We start from the raw sequence: 12566 nt of genomic DNA on the forward strand, positions 1-12566 counted from the left end.
CTCAATATTGTTTGTAAGTTTGTAAAACCTTCGCATATAAATTATTATTTGTAATAACCGTTATTATAAATTGCATCATTGTTTGTATATTAAAATATATTTGTGTTAAAAAGGAAAACTGTGTGTATAAATTTTGTTGGAAAATATCATAGATTTAATACATATCAACATTTAATTAAATTATAAATTTAAATTACAATTTAACTCAGTTTCATACTATTTTAGATTGTAATATGTAACTATTGGATGTCTTCTGAAATAAATTATAATACGTAACAATAAGTGATTTCACTATGGAAAATAAAGACTTTTCACGAGTAATCTTACAGTTAATTAAGACACGCAACGTTATGAATAACTTCTAATCAAAACAAATTACCTACACAGAGCAGAACTAAAAATTGACCACTAAATAATTAAAATACGTTATTATAACATTTCTACTTATAAATATCCACCAGTAAAGTACCCTAATTTTCGACGATGTCCTTGGCCGTAGTCCCAATAATTTCTCACAAGATTCGATCAATTTAAAATATTCAGCTTAGTCCTTAATTAATCCAAAGATAAAACTAATAATGCAAAATAATCCTCGTAATACAAAATCATTAAACAAAACTTAAAAGTTTTAACAAAATGAGTATTAATATACGAATACAAAATAACTTATTTACAAAATACATAAAAGTTATTACTTTGGGTTCAGGAGCGAAAATAATAAACATTTAAATTAGCCAGTCTTTCACTTAATGGCTCATAAGTAATGCCGACTGCTGAGTACGTTATATTAAAACGATCTTAGAACAACACTACGTCGTTACAGTTCATGTCTACACATTCAGAGCATGATTAGAGGTGCATCGTAAAATTAGCTACGCAACGCGGTTTTTATTGCAAAAGACTTTTTTTAAGAATAAGATTGTCATGCTCAAAGCACACAATTTCTGAATACTTTCCTTTATTTGTCTAGTGTAAGAGGACGACGATTTCCTAGAAATTATTTCAACAGTTTAATCGCAGATAAATTCAACCAGCTGTAGCATGAAATGAGTATTTAAAGGTATTCCATACGAAGATATAAAGGAGGTATAATTGGAAGCCTTATCCGGTGAACCAACACGCTATTGACCGCGCTTATAAATAATTATTCTGTTGTCTGGAGCAACTCTCACCTGTTATAAGACGCAACATTTTGATAACACAGTTGGGATATAACTTGTTGCAAGAATCTTTAGAGATTGTAATTCGTGCTCCAAATTGATCCATATTCATTTGTTTGCAAATGCCATTAAGTACAAGGGACATCCCTATCTAAGAAATTATAAATCTACAATATAAACATATGTTTTAAGATCTGAATAAACAAATATTTTGGTCGGAAAGTGATGGTGCACACTGTTCCCCAAAATGTTCATTTTTCGGTGACATCAAGTTATCTTCAAAATACCAAAGCCACATAAAAATATAATTATTTCACCTGCTATTCTACCGCGACTTTATATCTATTATTGTTGTCACGCCACCTGTCGTGAGTTGAAACTTAACAGCCTTGCAAATAGCAGTTAAATCTTTTTGGGTTCTACTTCTTCAGATACCTCTCCCACTAGGATACCTCAACAACTCGTTTTGAAGTTTCTTACCCAGTGTTGTTAAATTTGATTCTGACTATCCTACATGTTTTGCTCACTTGTCTGATTTTATACAAATGCGTGTGTGGACAAATCTGTCCCTAAGTTAGATTGGATTCTGTAATGTAAGATTACATGAAAGACAGATAATCATCACCACCCACTGCCAACTCTTGGACTACTCTTCTACCAACGAATAGTGGGATTGTTCGTCACATAATAACACCCCCACAGCATGTTCTGGTGTGACAGGGATTTGAATCCGAGACCCTCAGATTACGATTCCAGCGCCCTCACCAGCTGACCATGCCGAACTGTTTGAAACTAAGATGCAGTTGTTTAGATAAATTAACGTGGAGGAAGAGGTCTTTTGCACATAAATCAACAGTTTTTCAGGTAGTTTTAATTTCGTTGCATATAATACAAACTGCATCACGTTGTTGTTGTTTTTACTTACTTGCACATTTTACACAAAAAATATTTAAGTAACATAATTTATAGACGATGATGTTTGATTACTACAGTATGTTAGAGTAACTTGTCAATACGCATTGTGAAATACCTTGAATAAGTGGTAATTTTTAAGCTAATAAAGTTAACAGTCCACTTAAAATAAATAAACCACAACTTGGTGGAAGTATGTTTCATATTTCTTCAATTTCTAAAACTCATTAGTTGACTCAAACATTCGTTGCTAATTCTTTGCCTCCCAGTGGCTCAGCGGCAATTCCAGAGGCTTGCAACGCTAAAAACCTGGTTTCGATATATCGATATATATATACATACATACACACCCCATTGTGTGTCTAAGTGCTTAAAATAGACCCACAAAGCCATTTTTTTCAGGTAATGCTATTTTAGGAAATAAGAAATGAATTATAAAATTAAAGTATAAAACATAGTTAACTTAATAAACCTGAACAGACTATTGATTATTGATCTCAGCTAATATTAAAGTATAACGTCATTATAACAAATTTAGAATTGAGATGGAATAAAACATAATTTACTTTTAAAATTGCCTTGATTAGGTGAAAAATAAACCATTTTTTTATTATTTATGATTGACTTCCATAATTTACAATTGATTCAATTTTTCTAAAAAAAGCAAAACACAAACATGCATTATTAGAGCAAACATAATGAAGAACTTAAAATTATAAAGGTATTCCACAAGAAAATTCTTAGGAAATGAATGCCATATTAATCAACAAATATATCTAAGACAGAAATTAGCTAGCCATGAACACCTTTCTGTAACAAGTTGCAACAAACTGAGTATTAAAAATGCTGTGTAAATCGTTGTTTGACATTTTTAAAGAAAACTCAGGCTGATAGCTAAATTCAGTAAAACCTGTCTACGGCGAAATCGCACTGGACCGAGTAAAATTTCCGGCTTAGACAGTGAACACGCATTTCTTCTATTATATATAATTTTTGAGCGGAACGTTGTACTTGCTTGACTCAAGGGAAGTAAGACGTTTGTGAATAAAGTTATTATACTGTTTATGCTATATTTATTAGAATAAGAACAAAAATATACATTCAAACTATACATCAGTACCCAAAATCTTAATCAAATTTATTTGGAGAAAGTGTCCAATTTCAACTATTTCGTTTTTTTTTTTTAATGGGCTTTCTCATGCGGTTAAAAGAGAATGCCAATTCTAAGGGCTTTTCATGAAGTTCATTTTCCCCTTCATTTTTGCATACAATTTGATAGCGTTAATATAACTTAACGCTTGCGATGAAGCAGGAATTTCTATTTCCTCACTATCTTTTCCACTTTATTCATCTTCCGAATTTCTCACACTGTTACCATCTTGTTATCTTATTATAGATTTTAAATCAGTTTCATCAATTTCTGATAAAACATTCTTGTTAACGTTCACAAAACTTTCCGTGTTCACAGAATAACCTGCATCAATCTTGTCAATCAGAGTTTGGATTTCACTAGAATCGTCATAACAAACAAGTTCTTCACAGTTTCCTCCATTATCAAGAATAAATCCACAGTTTCGAAAGTGCTTTATTATCCATTTATCCTTTAAGCATTTGATTGAATGACTTAGAAATGTAATTCCATCTAACACGTCAATTTTCATGGTCATTTCAGATGCTCTCTTACAGTTGTCCATGTTTGCAATAATATGCTGAAGCATCAATTTTCTGTATTTCAATTTTATACCCTGTATAATTCCATTATCTAGTGGCTGTAGAACTGATGCTTTACATGGAGGTAGAAAGACTAAACAAACATTTGAAAATTGAATTTTTGGATGACAAGTTGCATTATCTAGCTAAAGTAGAATATTCCTATTTCCTTGTTCCATTCTTTTGCTTAATTTGTTCAAAAATTCCTCGAATATAGCACTTGTCTTTCACACTTTATTACTCGATTTCCATTCCACAGGAAGTTGATTCTTCCTTAAATTTTTGAAACAGCGCTGATTTTCATTTCTATTTATTACCCATGGTTTATCTAGTTTTCCATCAGCAAAAGCGACCAAAAGTACAGTGAATCGTTCTCCGGAACAATGACGGCAGAAAAAATAACAGAATATATTAAACCAATACTTACTGTAACAAAATGTCCGAGGATTTATTAATATTTAAAGAAATTAATATTTAATCAGAAACATTTTTCCGCCTTAATTTTTTATATGAGGTTGACGACAGATAGTTTTCTGTCCGCGTTACGCAAATTCCGCCATATAGAGGGCCATTTATAAGAGAAATCTTAAGATAATGCTGACAAATTTTGATATTTCCGGCTTAGACAGGTTTTACTGTATTAGATTTCACGTGTGAAATATACAGAAGAAACCGGTATTTAGGACGTAAATCTAAAGATATTCAGTAGTGTTATGTTGTTATTTTTTACATCTTATACCATTTATGAACTCGTAATCCGAGGGTCGCGGGTTCGCATCCCCGTCGCGCCAAACATGCTCGTCATTTCAGCCGTGGGGGCGTTATAATGTGACGGTCAATCCCACTATTCGTTGGTAAAAGAGTAGCTCAAGAGTTGGCGGTGAGTGGTGATGACTAGCTGCCTTCCCTCTAGTCTTACACTGCTAAATTAGGGACGGCTAGCACAGATAGCCCTCGAGTAGCTTTGTGCGAAAGTCGAAAACAAAACAAACTCTCTAGGTGTTTGGGTATATAAGTTTGTACACCCGAGAGGATCAGGTACACTATACCACTTCTTTCTTCCTTTTCATTGTTATAGTTGACTTGTTAGTGTATTTAAAGTTAATACATGACGAACAGAGTGATGAACATAACTCAGGCTCTTTTCAGGGCAATGTCCATGTATATTGTACTTTCAGATTATCTAAGTCTAGATAAGTGGCCTGTTTTATTTTAGCTCTAGTATATATACATATATATATATTTATTATTTATTTATTTTTATTCCTATTTTTATTGTTCTTCTATACTTACTTTTAACTTAATGATCTAATGTATAAATTAATCGGGGAGAGGTGTTTAGGACTCTCTTCATCAGACATGCAATACCTGTCTAGTTCGCATAAAAGCTCAGTTTTTATCTAATTTTTATCGAAATATTTTATTGTACTACGTAGAAGTCTATCTGGTATTGTTTGTGTATTAGAGTATTTATGCATGAACTTTGAAGAAGTAGTTTTGGCTACTCTATATGCTGTTGTAATTAATGTATTTTGTGATGATTGTAGTTTGATTTGCAGTTTTTTTTTTACTTACGTTAATCCATACAGGAGCTACATAGTCTACTACAGGTCTTATATATATTTTGTACATCTTAAGGATGTTTTCAGGTGTTGTTCCGTAATTTTTACCGGTGAGACTCCTAGCATAGTTTATTCTTTGCCAAATTTTAGTTTTTATGTTATTTACATGTTTTTTTCCAGGTGAGTTTAGAATCATAAGTTAGTCATAAACTTTTGCAGCTGTAGCAGTCTGGAGAAGGTCATGTAAATCTGGGGTTGTACTTTTCGATGTTTCGTTGATTTTGAAAATATCACAAATTGAGTCTTTGCTGTGTTCATTTTGATTCTATATTTTAGCAGTATTCACTTACTCTGTTTAGTTGTGGTTGTATGTTAGTGGCTGCAATTTCTGCAATAGAAGCACTTTTCCAAATTGCTACATTTGGAATTGCTCGGCGGACTGTGACGGGTATCCATGATTTGGGTCTTTAAGTTGCATATTATTCACATACATGATGAAGAGAATAGCACTAACCATCTCTCCTTGGGGGACGCCAGCTTCTGGAGTGAAGAACTCCAAGAAAGTTCCCTCTACGTTTATTCTACATTTTCTATTTTCCAAAAAGTTGGATACCCAGCGAATAATTTCTCGCGGTAGTCCCATTTCATATATACGGAACCGAAGACCATTGTGTTATACAGTGTCGAATTTTCTCTCGATATTGAGGAAACAAGCAACAATGCATTCCTTTTTATTAAAGCTTTTTATTATCGTTTCAGTTAATCTAATTAAATAATCTGTTGTTTGTCTATATTTTCTAAATCCGTTTTGTTCCTGAGCTAATTTTAAAGTAATCTCCAAAAACGTGGAAAGTCTATTACTTATTATTCGTTCAAGAATTTTACTTACACAACTGGTCAGACTATTTGGCTTATTAGCTGTTTTTCCTTCTTTGTGGAACATTAATATATTAGCTTGCTTCCAAGAAACTGGGATATATCCAGAGTAGAAATATAAATTAAAGATAACGAATATGTGGTCATATAATTTTGGAGTGCCTTTTTTGAGGAGAACTGTTTGCATGCCATCATTTCCTGGTGATTTGTTTTTTGAATTTTTGATTGCTTGTTTGAGTTTAGTTGGTGGGCAGTAGAGTATTATAGTTATAAGTGTTATCAGTGTTATTGTTAATAATATTGATTAGAAAGTATGGTCAATATGTGTTTTGAATCTGTCTTGTAGTTGATGGCTAAAGGCTTCTGCTTTTCTTTGTTGGTGCTGGCTAAGATGTTGTTATGTTCCAGTGTTGGGTATTTTCTTGAAGTAGCTTCATTGGTGAATCATTTTAGGAGCGACCAAAACTTTCTAGGGTCAGTTTGTTCATTTAGTTGGGAGTAGAAGTTGTCCCATTTTTCTTGTTTTAGGTGTTTAATTTCTGTTCTGATTTTATTTATGATACTATTAATTTGTGTTTTTATTTCTTGTTTTCTTGTTGCCATGAACTGTCTTCTTAATTGCTTTCGTTGTTTTATCAGTGTTAATAGTTGTTTGGTGGGTTTCCATGCGTTGTTTATGGTTATATGTTGTTGTTTCAGAACAGTGTCCGTAGCTGCTTATAACAGGCACTCCATGATTATTTGACTATAATTATCAACTTCTGATTCGTTGTTAGCTGTATGCTTAATTTTATCTGGTAGTATGTTGTTTAAGCCACACCATATTGGAAGATGATTGCTGTCAACATCTTTTCCCACATTAAAATGTATTAACTTTTGACTAACATTAAAAGATATGAGGCAGATCTCTAAGATATCATATGAATTTGTCTCATAGGTAGTATGTTTGGGTGTGCTATCGTTACTAAGGGTTATGTTATTATCATCTATGAATTGTAATAGCTGTCTGCCATTTGTGTTAATGGATTTACATCAAAGGTTTTCATGTTTACTATTCAGATCACCTATTACAATTGTATTTTGGTTGTGAAAAAAGATGTGCATTAGGTTTATGTCAATATATTTAGTTGGGGAACAATAAATACCTGCTACTGTTGAGTGGTTTTCTAAGAGGATATCAACCATTATATTTTCGTTATTACTGTTCATTTTAATTTCAGTTACGGAAAGGTTATTTTTGTATAGTAGTATAATACCTCTGTTGGTGTCTTGATTATTTGTTCTAGCTTTTCTTATTGATGTATAATTCCATATTTTAAATCTATTATTAGGATAAATTAGGGTTTCACTTAGAATAAAAATATCTGGGTTGGTATCTTTTATTATGTCTTCGATCTCGTGTTTCTTGGAAGCAAGTCGCATACCAATTAAAAGTGCGTTTTTTTTTTTTGAATTTCGCGCCAAGATACACAGGGGCTATCTGCGCTAGCCGTCCCTAATTTAGCAGTGTAAGACCAGAGGGAAGGCAGTTAGTCATTACCACCAACCGCCAACTCTTAGGTTACTCTTTTATCAACGAATAGTGGGATAGACCGTCACATTATAACGCCCAACGGTTAAAAGGGCGAACATGTTTGGTGCGACTTGGATTCGAACCCGCGCCCCTCAGATTACGAGTCGAGTGCCTTAACTCACGTAACCACGCAGGGCCTCCAAAACGCGAAACCACTGAGCCGTGATTAACCTTTGAATAAACTGAAGTTATAAGAAAAAAAACAACAACAAAAACTCGAGTATCTGAGTTTATTTTAGAAGCTTCTATTTGTATGATTATTATACTTTAGTTCCATAAGTAGTTTCAGTATAATAATCTTATTAGTGATTATCCTCTGTAATTATTGCTTTGTTTCTACTGTTATTTGATTTTTAAATTAATATCGTTCCTGTTATTGTTGTCAAACAACTTTCGATCACTTTTAGTTTTTCATATCTTTCATAACGAACTTTGTCTCACTGGTCTTGTTATCTTTTAATTTTATTAACTAGCTATATATTATCGTCGTTGTTTGTAATTTTTGCTGTTTACTAGTCCGATATTGTTTACGCTATTATTTCTTGTTTGTTTTTTTTTAATTTTGCGCAAAGCTACGCGAGGGCTATTTGCGCTAGCAGTCCCTAATTTTGCAGCGTAATACCAGAGGAAAGACATCTAATTATCACCACCTACCGCCAATTCATGGGCTACTCTTTTACCAGTAAATAATAGGATTGACCACATATTATAACGCCCCCACGGCTAAAAGGGTGAATATGTTTGGTGCGACGGTTATTGGAACCCACAACCCTCAGATTACAATTCTGCGAAATTTTTGCGCGAAATTAAAAAAAAAAGTGTAGTTTATTTAACCAGCATATATTGTTCATGTTATTTTCTACTGTCGAGTTATAATTCATTACCTTTGTTAACCATCCTTCTATCGTTGGTTTGTTTTCTTCTTTGCTCAAAAGCAGTCGTGTGGCGTGCCTTCTTAAAACGTTCTGCAAAACTAAAGTTTGTAAAGTTAATAAATACTGAGGAAAAAAAATAATATTGTCGATTAATACATATAACACTCAGGATTTTGTAATATCTAAACTTAAATATAAATCCAAATAAATCAGGCGTGTTATAAATCATTTTGTATCTTATATTATTCATTCTAAAGTTTCCCTTAAGTTATCAGAAAAAAAAATATACTAATTCTTTATGAGTATGAATTACATATATATATATTTTTTTTTTTTTTCATTTCACGCAAAGCTACACGAGAGCTATCTGCACTAACCGTCCCTAATTTAGCAGTGTGAGATTAGAGGGAAGGCAGCTAGTAATCATCACCCACCGCCAACTCTTGGGCTACTCTTTTTACCAACGAATAGTGGGATTGATCGTTACATTATAACGACCCCACGGCTGAAAGGGCAAGCATGTTGGGTGCGAAGGGGATTCAAACCCGAGATCCTCGGATTACGAGTCGAGTGCCTTAACAAAATGGCCATACCAGGCCGACATGTATAGATTGACATTTTTAGTGTTTATTACATTTAACAACTTTCATTTTTTAGGAGTCAATTTAGTCACTGTTTAAATTATATTTTTAGTATTTTATGAAATTATAATTATTCATTTGTCAGTACATGATATATCTCCTGCAAATATACTTGTGATTCAGATTACAAAAATCTTACATTCAGTGTCTGTGTGGTTTTGATTTGAATCTCGCGCAAAGCTACACGAGGGCTACCAGCGCTAGAATTCCCTAATTTAGCAATGTAAGACTAGAGGGAAGGCAGCTAGTCATCACCACCCACCATAAACGACTGGGCTACTCTTTTACCAACGAATAGTGGGATTCACTACCACATCATAACGCCCGTGCGGCTGAGCGGGCGAGCATGTTTGGTGTGAAGAGGATTCGAACGCGCGACCCTTAGATTACGAGTCAAGCGCCTTAATGAATTATTCAAATCACCAGAGAGTGCTTAAAAGTATAAATACGATTCAGTGGTCTACTAATTAGGATCAACGCACATATTTGGTAACGTGAACATCAGTAAATGCAACAGTTTCAAATTCATACCAATTGTTTAAAGGCTTCATAACATAAAAGACGAACGAGTAAAATTGAAATATCAGCAACTCAAATGTGTAGCAGTGAATTGCATGTAAATAAAACATTACCTCTTATCCAGTCTTCCATCGTTGTAGTTGATTCAGCGGTCATGTAGTATGTTCGTTTATCTGTACACAACTAAACACACACACAAAAACAAGATATAAATACAAACATTATGGTATCAAATCTTAAATTGGTGAAAATTAACTCGATAAATGTGGAAAAAGACACTGATTTCCAAAAATAAATTTCTTTTTATTTATTATGCCTAGAACTTAATTTTGTTAAATAGTTAAGCTACAACAACTTTCGCAAAATAAACTTTTATAAACCAAATAATTATTTGTAAACTTCTTGAACTTTGACATTATTTAGTTATTTTGATTTAAAATCACTGGTCCTTATATTTAGAAGAAATTCGAGTTTAAAGTATAAATTTCACTAATGGTATTTGCTCTAATATTTTACTTTTCAAATATATTGTTTTCGAGAGTCTGCTCAAAATAAAATAAAAAAACACCGTAAACATAGCTTTGCATTGCAAACAATAATTAAAATGCAAATTACATTTTCCGTGGCCCGGCATGGCCAAGCGTGTTAAGGCGTGCGACTCGTAATCTGAGGGTCGCGGGTTCGCATCCTCGTCGCGCCCAACATGCTCGCCCTCCCAGCCATGGGGACGTTATAATGTTACGGTCAATCCCACTATTCGTTGGTAAAAGAGTAACCCTAGAGTTGTCGCTGAGTGGTGATGATTAGCTGCCTTCCATCCAGTCTTACACTACTAAATTAGGGACAGATAGCCCTCGAGTAGCTTTGTGCAAAATTCAAAAAACAAACAAACATTTTCCTTTTAATAGGATAATTCATACAGTTTGAACGTTGTATCTCTGTTGGAGGATTTTTTCAAACATTATCCAACAGAAATAATTCAAAGTTCAGTTCACGAGGCGAGAACAAATTACTCTGTTTTCTCCTTTAACATTTCTACAAGCTTAAGTACTTGTACACTGTCATACATTTTTGTAGGCCTATATTGCTAAAGTCATTAATTAACGCATAACAAACCAACTTACTTGTGCAAATTAATTCGATAAGCGCAAGAGCAAATATAGACCCCAATACTTCAAGAAAGTACATTATCTGATTCAAATGTTTATCTGTCTTCAAATAATCCTACAATGTTTACTATCGTGTCACAATATCATCTTTCTAAAAAATGGAATTTCTTAGTAAATGCTCGACATTCCACGGGCCTCGTACCTATGACCAACACTTCTAAATATTTATAGGACTTATTCGAGCTTAACGTCTTGCGCTCCATAGCTAGTATCAATATTAAACAAGTTACAGCATTATAAACATAACTTATAACAATAGTCTTCATAAAAAAAGGAGAAATATTCAGAATGTATGTATTAATATGTACTTCTGAGCGAAAGTAAAGTGTTTAATATACATGTTAATGAAAACAGTGCTAATTAATTAGAAATTATATCTAAAAGGGATTATATTTAATAACTGTTATTTGGCATGTTCCTTTCACGTGTGTTGTATTGCGTAAAACAGTTTAGATTGTTAATATTTTTTGACAAATTTATAACAGCCTTATTTACATCCATTTTTGCATATTGCTTGTTGGAACTTATCGTTCTTGCAAGTTACAAATTTGTCTGTAAAACTTCACCACATTTATTACTTTTTCCAGCTTTTTACTACTGTATTTTTCAGTTTCATTTCTTTATGTCCTCTTGAGATGTATATATCATTTACTTATAGCTCCCTCCCCCAAGTAGCATTTCTGCGGACTGACACCTCTAGAAACCGGTTTCCAATACTCGTGGTGGGCAAAGCACAGATAGCCCATTGGGTACTTTTGTGCTTAATCCAAATCAATCAATCAATTTACTTAGCGTTTTAAGAAAAGCTTAGTAATAAATAAAGGTCCCGAGAATATATTAAAATATAACGTTTTTCTATACAATACTTAATAGTTTTAAAATAAAATAAAAATATCCACGTTCAACAAAACTGATATAAAGACTTTATGAACTCTGACGTGTGAATTATTGTCACCATGAAATGAAAACCTAAACGAAATATTATACCTCATATATGTTTATGTTACATAAAACTATAGAAAATTACAACTACACAATATACGTACATAATGGAAAGAACTTAACTTGAACCATCACATCTTAAAAAGAGAACAAAATTAAATTTAACATTGCACAGAAAATGTGCACTTTTATTTAATGTATTTTTTTATTTATATATCTTCCCTTGAACAAAATATGAAATATAAAAAATTCACAATATATCCTATTGGTCAATAAATTTCAACAACATCAAAAAAGGTTTTAACATATTTTCGTTTTTCCTACTGTTCGTGTTTTTTAGTTACCATAACACCTTATATTATTGCTATTTTACATCCAAAAGCTTTAAATAAACAAATAAGATGAGGCATTCGTTAATTTAGAGATTAATATATATATATGTTTTAAAATGCGCCAGAAATCAAGACACTCGAAACAATTAACACAATTACCTCAAAATTAGCAGCACCCTCTGCACGACTTACTCGACAAAATTCATTTAACTTGATTTGGCCTTGAGGTTTCCTGTTGACGTCATTCTGGAAGTACGAAATCACAACGGCTCGATAAAATACAAATTACAATAAT

The 12566-nt window shown here is 32.7% G+C and overlaps 1 pseudogene across 1 annotated transcript in view; it reads right to left on the reverse strand.

The window, feature by feature from the left end:
- LOC143229603 (uncharacterized protein CG43867-like) overlaps positions 1-12566 on the reverse strand; it is a 219381-nt pseudogene that overhangs the window by 68375 nt on the left and 138440 nt on the right. The window contains exons 13-15 of the transcript XR_013015956.1: positions 12431-12517; positions 9942-10011; positions 8678-8766 (exon numbers count right to left, since the gene is read on the reverse strand). The product of XR_013015956.1 is annotated as an uncharacterized protein CG43867-like (transcript). The remainder of the gene's footprint in view (positions 1-8677; positions 8767-9941; positions 10012-12430; positions 12518-12566) is intronic.

This window comes from Tachypleus tridentatus, chromosome 10, assembly GCF_004210375.1.
Source record: "Tachypleus tridentatus isolate NWPU-2018 chromosome 10, ASM421037v1, whole genome shotgun sequence".
Taxonomy (NCBI): Eukaryota; Metazoa; Arthropoda; class Merostomata; order Xiphosura; family Limulidae; genus Tachypleus; species Tachypleus tridentatus.